Genomic DNA, 11,670 nt, shown 5'->3' on the forward strand with positions numbered 1-11,670 from the left:
TGTCTTCAGATACATTATGGCGTCATATGCGATTGGCTATTGGCACCAGTGAGAGCTTTATATATATCGTGCATATGTGAGTCAACGTTTATTTTTAAATTTCCAGTGCGCATCATGTGTACCAGTCAGTCAGTCGGACAGTCGGATCTATATAGATTGGGGTGACATTGGTTAATAAGATTATATAGGTTTCAGGTGTGCAATTCTATAATACATCATTTGTGTATTGTATTGTGTATTCGCCATCCAATGTCAAGTCTCCTTCTGTCACCATTTATCCTCTCTTTACTCTCTCCAACCTCTCCCTATTCCTCTGGCAATCACCAATACTATTTTCTGCATCTATGAGTTTTTGGAGTTGTTTTGCTTAGTCCATTTACCCTTTTGACCAGGTCCCCCAACCTGTCTCCCCTCTAACAGTTGTCAGTCTGTTTTCCATATCTGTTATTTTTGTTCATTAAATTCCACAAAATCAAATCAAATCCTATGGTATTTGTCTTTTTCTGACTGGCTTATTTCACTTAGCAAAATACTCTCCATGTCCATCCATGCTGTCGCAAAGGTAAATTTCCTTCTCTTTTATGGCCAAGTGATATTCCATTATGATCCAGTGATTCCATTTCTGGGAATATACCTGAAGAAACTTGAAACACTGATTTGAAAGAATATAGGCACCCTTATGTTCATTGAAGCATTATTTACAACAGCCAAGATTTGGAAGCAACTCCAGTGCCCATCAGTAGATGAGTGGATAAAAAGGCCTGAATTTGTTTAATATAGAAGCATAAAGAATGGAATCAGCATTTAGAAGAGACTATCGGATGTTTCCTTCTTTATCTGCTCAAAGTACCATAACCCCCAGCAAAACTTCATCGGCTTTGCATAGTTCTTACCCTGTGAATCCTGGTATTAACAGTGATTATCTCTAGATGGTCATGGCCAATTTTTAAATTGTTCTTTATAGTTTTGTTTTTGTATGTTATAAAAATTCTGTAATGAGCAAATATTTCATTTCAGTAAAAGTAAACCTCGTTGTTTTAAAAATAGGAAAAGAAAGTTCTTTCCTATGTGAGCCAAATTCTGCATTCCTAACATTTCCCTCGTGGGTTTTTGTTCAGACATGTGATCAATGAGCCTAATTCTTTTTCCTTCTGACAACCATCCATATATTTTAAAGTGTCAAGTACATTCTTGCTTCTGTTCTTTCTAAATACAACCACCTGATCTGCTCTTTATTTCATATAGTTTCTGATGTCCTCCCATCCTGGCCAAACACGCAATGATCTGTCATTTACCAGCAGTATTGAAGAGTAGTTTTGATCAGAGTACCATACAGTCAGTATCTGTTTGTTCAATATAGATAACAGTGCAGCATCACCTCCTTTAATTTGAGCAATCTACTTTATAAATACAGCCTTATAGCTTTTTTTAGCAATCACAGCACACTTTGAGTTCCTATTGACTTATTATTTATCTACACTTCTTAGGACAACCCCCAACATACACATCATGTACAAGTTTTTTCAGTCTTCTCATTGGACAATTGATTTGTCAAAGCTACACAAAAGACTTTGCATTCATCTTGTCATATTACATCTTGTACTTTGGGCCCATTATTTTGGTCCTCCTATATTATTCTGAATCCTGGTCCTACCAACTAAGCCTCAGGGATTATTCTGAGCTCTGTCATCTGTGAATGTGATGCTCATGTAATGACAAGCCTAAGATGGGCCAGGAGACTCACCATGTAGCTAACCTAGCTGATTCCAAACATGCTGGAAAGAGCATTGGGGGGAAGATGCTAATGAACATATCCAAGTCTCATTTCCTCATGTCCTGATTTTTAGTTGTCTTCTTTTCAGGGTTATTGTAAGAATGAAATGATTTTAAGATAATGCCTAGAAAAATGACTGTCACATGGAGGGTGCACTTTAATATTAGTTTACTTCCTACTTTGGTAAAATTGTTCAAATAGCTGGGAACCACTGTAACCATACAATAATTTATCCCACACTTGGCTAAAAGCCTTGCAGAAAGTGATCTCTGCCCTATGCTAGTCCTGTTCAGAGTCTTCCAAAATACCAAATAACAGGATGCATTTCCGAGATGCACTCAACACATCACTTTGAGCTATCTTCTGCTTTTTCACAATAGCCTTGTATCAACTGTCACAGTGGCATGAAATAAAAAATGTAATTATTTATAATAATAATGACATAGTATATTTGTGCAGATGGTTAGGGTTTATAAGATATTTTCACATCATAATCAAGTCATCTGTTACTCATAACAAGTCTGTCCATTTAGGATTCCTAACCCCATATTACGGATTAGCAATGTGATATTTAAAGAGTTTCTATAACTTGCTCAAAGCCACATAATCAATGACTGAGCTGGTACAAAACCCAGGTCTTGTGATGGCTGGTTTTCACTCTTACTTTCACTCCACCCTAGTTTATTTTGGTTGTCAGAATGACTAAAATTCCAAAGGTTATCTCTGAGTAGGTCCCTTAAGAGAAAGTGGTTTAATACATTTGGGGCCCATTTCTATATGACTTAACACAGATTTGCTTATCAGATTAGCCCAAGCAAAGAGCAAAATTCTAAGGGACAGATAGGTTTTCATGAGGGGAGCAGAAGGAAGGACAAGTCAAAGGTACAAGGAATCAATTTAAACTGAGCTAGGACAGGAAGAAACACAGAAGATGATGGAGGGGCAAAGTTCTAAATAAGGGCCAAGGAGCACTGGCGACAATCTTTGTCGACATCATACCTGCTTCCCAAAGCCACTTCTGTGTATAATTTTTAGATCTGCACTATTCTTCTCAAAAATCTTAAATAGCCCCTTCAACTTTTCAATATTTTCCATGAACTCTGGCTCATTCTTCCAAGAAGCTGTATCACTCTCCTGTATGCATTTGCAAAGTAACTGCTCATAGACTGTGCCAAGGAAAATACATCCCCAATGTGGCCATGGTTAAGGTCTGGGAGATGTGTTTTAATATAGTGGTGCTCAAGCTTTTCATTGCTAGAGACTATTTTTTATGTTTTCCCCCCAAGGACCTCAGAAAGTCCAAAAATGGCATCGTCAGACAATCAGAACTTCTGATCCACATGAGATAACCAAGGTTACCAGACACAGTCCAAGAAATTCCATCCCCAAGCATAGAAACTTAACATATTTGTAGGCTGCTTGGACTTCTTTTGGGCAAGTGCACATTTTCCATGAGGCTGATTTATTTATCTGGATATTTGTTTATATGCATTCATGCCCCATTTCTTTCCACTAAGTGACTGTATAGCATAAGTGCAAACACTGAAATAAAAATAAAGTGAAATGAAAAAGCAGGGAAATGTAAGTATACATTGAAAATCAAGACCAAGAAAAAGAAAACTATAAATATGCAACCATTAGGATCAACTTGAGTACTCCAAAAAGGCTTCTTACTTCACTAAGACTGTTCTATAACACAAAATGGAAACAAAATCAGTTCTTTGCTTTTCACTATTGAAAAGAGAGACTCAGGTTGGATGTTTTGCAACATTGAAAATAGACCTAAGACTTCTGCTTTAACATGATATTTTCAGACTTCAGGGCTTCTACACAATGAAGCCAAGACTCATTCTTGTCTGGGCACCTGCTTTCCAACCCTAACTAGTCCTTAATGAGTCTGCCAGTAGTAACAGGGGGGAAAAAACACCAGACCCCTGGACCACACAGCTCTCTTGTTTTCTCCCCTGAACTAGAATGTGTAGGGACACCACCCCACCCCCACAGCCACAGGCAACCCTTAATAAAAGGGTGTGAAACCCAAGAAATCACTCCATCACTATGGTGTATATACAGAGGGGCTCACGTGTGCTAGAGACTGTGCCAGAATATTTATGTCTACAAATAATCAACTTGCCAAAAGTTTAAAAAAACAGCAATAGAATTAATATTCATTCCTGGGCTTTGGGAAAGTGGGAAATTTCAATAAAAAGTGTTGAAGAAAGCTAAAAAATATAATAAACAAGAGATTATCAAACATTTTCTTTAAAGACTTGCAGACAGTAAGTTACCATTATGGATGGTAAATATTTCAGCCTTTTTAGGCTATGCATGTCTGTCACAATTATTTTTTGTAGTGCAAAAGCAGATATAGGCAATATGCAAATAAATGGGTGTGGCTACATCACAATAAAATTTTGTTTACAAACATAGGCCAAGGGCTGGATTTGGCTCAGAGCCCATAGTTTGCAGACCCCTGTTATAAATGGAAATAGAAATGACATGTTCTACCTTTGAACAATGACCCTAAAAACCAATTGTGGGAGCTGCAGGGCATTAAGGACTGTTGGCTGCCTGAAATCCTTGGAGTTTTCAGCACTTCCAACCAAAGTGCGTGCATCCCACTTTTGCTTCTTTCCAAGCTTCTTCCAAAAGGTGCTGGGTCTGATATTTTCTTTGTTTCAAATGAATGGAATGGTAGGAAACATGCATTTTAGTGAACACACCGATGACACATGCTGCCTGACACACAGTAGGTGCTTTATCTAATAACCTCTCTTTATCTATTAACCCCTTTCAAAAATGCTAATTGTGTGAAAGGGGGGAGGATATGATTCTCTTCATTATGGCAATCTGCCCAGATGATATCTTGAGCAAGTCATTTTATCTGCTCTAGGCCCAGTATTTTATTTTATTAAACATGAAAATTATATGTATGTTGTTATCAACTATAGTCACCATATTTTACATTAGATCCACAGACCTTATTCATCTTATAACTAAAAATTGATACCCTTTACCAACCTCTTTTTATCTCCCCTGCATCCCTAGCCTCTGGCAACCACTTTTCTATTCTCTGTTCTGTGAGTTTAATATTTTTGTCTTGTTCTGTTTTAGATTCCACATACAAGTGATACATGCAGTATTTGTTTTTCTTTGTCTGGTTTATGTCACTTAGCATAATGCCCTCAAGAGCCATCCTCATTTCCTTTGGCTATATACTCAGAGTGGGTTTGCTGATTGCATGGTAGTTCTATTTTCAATTTTTTGAGGAACCTCCATACTGTTTTCCATTGTGGCTGCATCAATTTATATTTCCAACAACATCACACAAGAATTCCTTTTTTCTATATTGTCTCCACTTGTCTCTTTGATGATAACCATTTTAGCAGGTGTGAGGGGATAGCTCATAGTGGCTTTGATTTGCCTTTCCCTAATTACTGATGTTGAGCACCATTTCATTTATTTAATCTGTTGGCTATTTGTATATCTTCTTTAGACAACGTCTATTCAGTTCCTCTGCCCATTTTTAAATTGGATTATTTGTGTTTTGCTACTGAATTGTATGACTTCTTTGTATATTTTGAATATTAACACTTATAAGATATACAATTGTGTTTTCTCTCATTCCATAGGTTGCCTTTTCATTTTATTGATGGTTTCCTTTGCTATGTAGAAGCTTTTTGGTTTTCTGTGGTCCCACTTGCGTATTTTTGCTTTTGTTGTCTGTTTTTGTGTTAAATCCAAAAAAATCTTTGCAAAGATTTATGTCAAGAAGCTTACTCCCTATGTTTTCTTCTAGGAGTTCTATGCTTTCAGATCTTACATTTAAGCCCTTAATCAATTTTGAGTTGATTTTTGTGTATGGTGTGTGATTGAGGTCCAGTTTTATTGCTTTGCATGTGACTGTCCAGTTTCCCCAATACCTTTTATTGAAGAAACTATCCTTTCTCCACTATATATTATTGGCTTTTTTGTTATAATTAATTGACCATATATGTGTGGGTTTATTTCTGGACTCTCTATTCTGTTTCATTGATGTATATGTCTGTTTTTATGCCAATACCACGTTTTTTTATTACTATAGTTTTGTAATTATAGCTTGAAATCAGGAAGTGTGATACCTCCAATTTTGTGCTTTTTTTTCTCAAAATTGCTTTGGCTATTCAGGATCTTTTTGTGGTTCCATACATATTTCAGGATTATTTGTTCTATTTCTGTGAAAAGGGCCATTGGAGTTTTGATAGAAATTGCATTGAATTTGTAATGTGAATATTTGGGTAGTTTAGACATTTTAACACTATTCACTTTCCCAATCCATGAGTGGGGAATATTTTTCCATTTATTTGTGCCTATTCAGGAGGCCCCTTAAGCAACTTCACACTCTAGGAGAAACACATCAGAGAACAACTTGCAAATCATAGGTGCAGTACAAGTCTCCAAGCTGTCATTGACTCACTGTCTGACTCAACCACTTTACTTCTGAGCATGATTTGCCTTAACTATAAAATGAAGTTAATGGAAATATGTTTTGTTTCACCACTGTAATACTGTGGCTTTTTATATTACATCACTAAATCTACTAGTCCACTTTGCAATTACATTTAGGCCACCAGAGAGTGGCCTGGCCATCATGATACTAATGGAAATATTTGGGGAAGGGGGAGATGACTCTAAATCATAGGGCAGACTTACCAGCCCAAAGCACATTTTTTTTTTGTACAACAAAATTCATAACTTGAAGAAATTGTTTCTACTTTAAGATTTTTTCATAACAGAAAATCTGTTAGGAGGAAATTAAGCATTTTTCCTGTTAAGATAGTTCCAAGTAAATGAAATGTTTTGTTCAAAAAATGATTTTAACAGAATCATTGCTTTGCAATGAGGCATCTGAAGTGTTTTTCTAAAACATTATTGAACTTGGTGTTTTTGTTTTGTTTAATTTTGTCTACAAAAATAATAAATGAACCTTTATTATAAAAAAAACCCCAAATTGCATAAAGGTACACTAAAGACAACAAAAATCTGAAAAACAAATGACTAATCAACAACAAAAACTGTCACCATTCAGAGAAACCACCATCAGGCTTTTGATAAACATTTTTCTAAACCCCTTCAATATCAGATCCCTGTTTTTCACTCAACAATAATACATAAACATTTACATGTTTTAAGGGAAAAATAGGTTTTAATGATATTTTAGAAACCATTAGTAGATAGCTATAAATCCATATAATTATCATATATCTATACTCCATTTTATAGATGTAAAAACTTTACTTACATACTTCATTTTCTGTGGACATTTGGATTTTTCCCCATTATTTCACTGTTATACACAACTCTTCAATGAACGTGCATACATAATTGAATTCTTTTTCAATTATCTTCATAGAGTAAATTCATATTAGAAGGATCACAGGACATACACATTTTAAATCCTTCAGTATCCTGTCATCCAAGTAGATTGTACTAACGCTCACATATTTCAACTTATACTTGAGTGTTTCCATTCCCTACATTCTGGCCACACCTAGATATTATCTCTATTTTCCCACTTTACTGATCTGATATGGTACAATGAAAGCATATCATAGATTTTATGTGCATTTATATTATTAGAGGTAAAGTGGAATATCTCTTCTGATGTTTATGGGCTATTCATATTTATTATTTTCTCAATGGATGTCTGTATTTTTCCCAATTTAACATTGGATTAAATGGCATTATTTTCTTGAGAATGTTTCACAGTTTGATTTTAGAATTTTGACTTTATGTTTTTCTTTATATAGAAATGTTTAATGTAGTCAGTCTCTTCCTTTATGGTTTATGAGTTCTGTGCTATGGCCTTCCTATTCCTAAGAAAATGATATTTTAATATAATATCACTGTTTTAAAATATTCATTACTTTAATTTTTATATTTAAATATAAAAGCTATCTGAAATTAATTTTCATATAAAAGAAAGTATTAATTCATCTTCATTGCTTTTACTGTTAACACTATTTGTTAAAATCTATATTTCCTATCACTGATCTGAAATACCATTTTATCGTATAATAAATATATTCCTATATTATTTGAATATACTTCTGCACTAATCAATTATGGTCAACAGAACTACTTTTGTAGCCTAAAGTAATACCACATTGGTTTAATTAATATAGTTTTGTAGTGTTTTTTTAATTAAATTTATTGGGGTGACATTGGTCAACATGAACATATAGTTTTCAGGTGTGGGTTTCTGTTACAAGATCTGTATATTGCACCATGTTACAGTTTTGTAGTTTAAAAAATATTTTGTATGGTATTTTTCTTCCTAATCTTGTATATTTAATCTTCCAGGGATATATTTTAGAGTAATTTGAACAAGCTTCTGTTATTAAGACAGTGGATAAGTTGTTTTGCATGTTATTAAATTTAATATGAGAGACTTTTTATAATATTAAGACTGTTTATATCATAAAAGAAAGTAACTGCAATTTTTTTCATGTTATTTTATATTATTCAGTATTGTGTATTAGTTTTCTTCAAAGACACTTGCACATTTTTGTTGAAAATTACTCTATGTATTTCATGGCCTTTTGCTACAGTAACTAGGGTCTTTATTGCTTTATATTTTCTGTTTATTGTTTAAATATAAGAAAGCATTGTCTTTTTACATTAATCTGTAGATGATTCTCTTGTCTGAACACTTGATATTTTCTAATAGTTTGTTGAGTTTTTCAGCTATATGACCTACAAGTAATGATGGCTGTTACCTATCTAATATTCATATTCACAGCATTTCATAATCATAGTAGATATGGTCAGTGTATTAGCTTTGTGTTAGTATGGCTGCCATAACCATCTACAAAAACCTACCAGCTTAAACTATACAAATTATTGCTGTACAGATCTGTAGGTTAAAAGTCCAACACACGTATCACCAGGCAAAATTCCAGGTGTTGGTAGAACTGTGTTGCTTCTGGAGGCTCTAGGGGAAAATACATCTCCTTGCCCTTCCACCCACATTGCTAGGCTTATGGTCTCCTTCATCTTCAAAATCAGCATCATTGCATCTCTTCGTGTCTCTCCACTATAGTCACCTCTTCCTCTGACTGAAGCTCAGAGATTCTTGCCTTAGTTATGTTTAGTTTACTAAAGGGCCTGACAAAGACAGTCTTCATTTTTGTTAAAGTGGTTTGATCTCTAGCATTTCTTTTTGGCTATTTCTTAGGATTTTCTTTTCTCTCCTTACATTGTCCATCTGTTCTTGCATGTATAACTCTAACAGCTCTGCCATGTCTAGTTCTGATCATTCTCTGTCTCTTCTAATTGTGTTTTTGGCTGTTTGGTATGCCTTATAGTTTTTTCTTGATGGCCAGACTTAATGTACCAGGTAAAAAGACCTGCTATAATTAGGCTTTAAGTAATGTGATGAGAAAGGAGAGGAGAAGTCATCTGTCGTCCTATTAGATTAGGGCTCAGTCTTTCAGTGAGCCCATGCCTCAGTTTTCCCCACTTTGGTGGGAGAGGATTGCTAGAGTGAGCTGGATTGGGTATTTCCCTTCCCCAGGTCAGTTAGTCTCAATAACAGCCCAGCAGGGTAGGCTATAGTCAACAGGTTTCTACTGAAAGCAGGCCCTGCTAGGAAGAACAGAATGCTCTGGCTCCTTGTTGCATCCTCATGCCAGAAGCATGAGGGGTTTTTTCCTCTGATATTTGTGGGAACCTGATGGAGTTCCTGGAGGTGAATCTCATAAAATTGCAGAGTCCCCGTATGCTTGGTTCCCCCTGAGTTTTTAAATGTCAGAGTCGTCCACACTTAGCCCCCAGCAGTTTGTTGATTACAGTTCCGGTTATCCTGCCCCACTGCTGGTTCTAGTACTGGTTCCTTCTGAGATTCCCCATTGTGGGTCTCTGCTCCAGAAAGCTGTCGCTCCCTGTATTTGCCTGTCTGTCTCTCCAATCTTGGGGGTAATGGTTTGCCCTGTCCTCACCTCTCCTAGTAATCATAGAAGAGTTGCTGTTTTTCCTTTTGGTTTTTTTTTTAGGACAGAGTGGTGACTTCCAAGCTCCTTACATGCACAACCGGAAACCTCTTGATGATTCTGAATTATATAAGTAGATGCCGTAAGTATTAACCCATGTTTGTTTTCCTGGCATAAATCACCATTTATCATGGTGAAAAATATAAGCTCTAGGAGAGACAGCATTTTATCTGTCATATTTACTATACTATTCCTAGACCATGAACCTAATATAAGTACAATAAATATTTGTTATAATTGAATTTCAGATATTTAATTTGTTTGGGATTCTTATATCACTGTTTATAAATGAGATCAAACTATATTTTTAACACCAAATCTATTGACAGTCATAAATTCCACCCCTCTCCTCACAGTAAAATAAGAAATGAAAAGTAATTACTCTGGGGTACTCTTGGATTTTCCTCCAATTTATTATAATGCTATTTTTGAGATCTTGTTATTATTGGTTTGTTTCTAATTTTAGCATTACTTTATTTTTCTTTAAAAATTATAACATTTGCAAACCATTTTAAACTATAATTACTACATTTCTTTAAGACTAATTATATGCTTATCCTACTTAATGTTCAATGAAAATACTTAGATTTCCTCATTCTTGTGCACTTTTACTTTCACTATTAAAAATATCCTGGCTAACTTATATCGTTAAGAAGATTTTTTATGAAAAGTACTTGGGTAAAATATTTCCCAAGACCTTTATGTTTGATAATAACTTTCCATAGGCTTTACACATTGGTGACAACTTAACTAGTTATAGAATTCCTATTGCTTGCACAATTATCTTCTCGCATCCTAAACTCAACCACATTTATCTTTCCCCTTAGGTAGCCTGAATTGAAATTTAAAATATATGTTTTCTTTTCTTTAAAATTTAATAACTCACTAAACTATATTTGAGAAATTTTTGTTCTCTGTTAAGTTTCCTAGAACAAGGTTATCTCTTCAAAACAAAATCAGTTATTCTTTCAAATCTGAAAAGACTTCTTCTCTTAGGTCTTGGAGTCACATTTCTATTCTATTTACATTGCTTTCTTTCTTCAAGTATTACATTTTGCTCTTCAACGTCTGTTCCCCCTATTATGTTATTGTATTGGTGAATAGTTTCATCTATTCCTATTTTTCTTCATTCTGTTATTATTATCTCCGTGCTGTGTCTATACCATCAATAATAGTTTCAGGTATTAATTTTGCTCTTTGGAAGCTAATGCTTTATTTTATAATTTACAGTATATTATTTCCCACTTTAATTTTTCCTCCTCTTTACCAGTTTATTTTCTATTTTAATAAGTTGCATAATTATCAATATACCTCTTATTTGGTAAAGTCTGTTTTCCTTAGGAGTGTAAAGTCCTTGCAACTAAAATGTTCTTGCATTTTCTCTCATATGTCTTCTTTAAATATTTACTCTATTTGTATTTTTCATATTATGTTCCACTTATTTATTTTTGCTAATTCTTGTTGTGGTTTTATATAGCAGGGGATTCTTTTCACTCTTCTCTGAACAGAGCCAGTGTGTCTGAAGTTGCTCCGTTCCCAATTTGGTGTGGATTTCCTGTTGCCCTGAACACTATGTGAATCTTTTCCTTGGACTATTAGTTGCAGCACTGGATGTTTTTGTTTTGTTTTGTTTTGTTGTCTCTTGCCATCCAAGTCCCAAAGGGTGTGGACAAGGATCTGAGGTTTTGTGTAACCACAATTAGGGAATGTTGTCTTTGCTCTCTTTCTCTATACTTTTCAGAAATAACTGAGGATAGTACCACCATATTGGTGATTCAGTTCTTCTGTCTCGTGGAGAAATGGGAGGTGATCTTAGGCTTGTGCTTGTTCCCCTCTCAGGGTAATTGGCTATGAGAAGTTGCTGTC

At 34.8% G+C, this 11,670-nt stretch overlaps 1 long non-coding RNA gene across 1 annotated transcript; it reads right to left on the reverse strand.

The window, feature by feature from the left end:
* Positions 1-4,435: 4,435 nt before the first annotated feature.
* Positions 4,436-5,713, reverse strand: LOC106724268. The gene is made up of 3 exons (XR_001360008.1): positions 5,555-5,713; positions 5,276-5,277; positions 4,436-4,445 (listed from the first exon to the last, which is right to left on the reverse strand). It is a non-coding gene; the product is annotated as an uncharacterized LOC106724268 (long non-coding RNA).
* Positions 5,714-11,670: the final 5,957 nt, after the last annotated feature.

Source organism: Myotis brandtii, unplaced genomic scaffold (genome assembly GCF_000412655.1).
Source record: "Myotis brandtii unplaced genomic scaffold, ASM41265v1 scaffold782, whole genome shotgun sequence".
In the NCBI taxonomy this organism is placed as follows: Eukaryota; Metazoa; Chordata; class Mammalia; order Chiroptera; family Vespertilionidae; genus Myotis; species Myotis brandtii.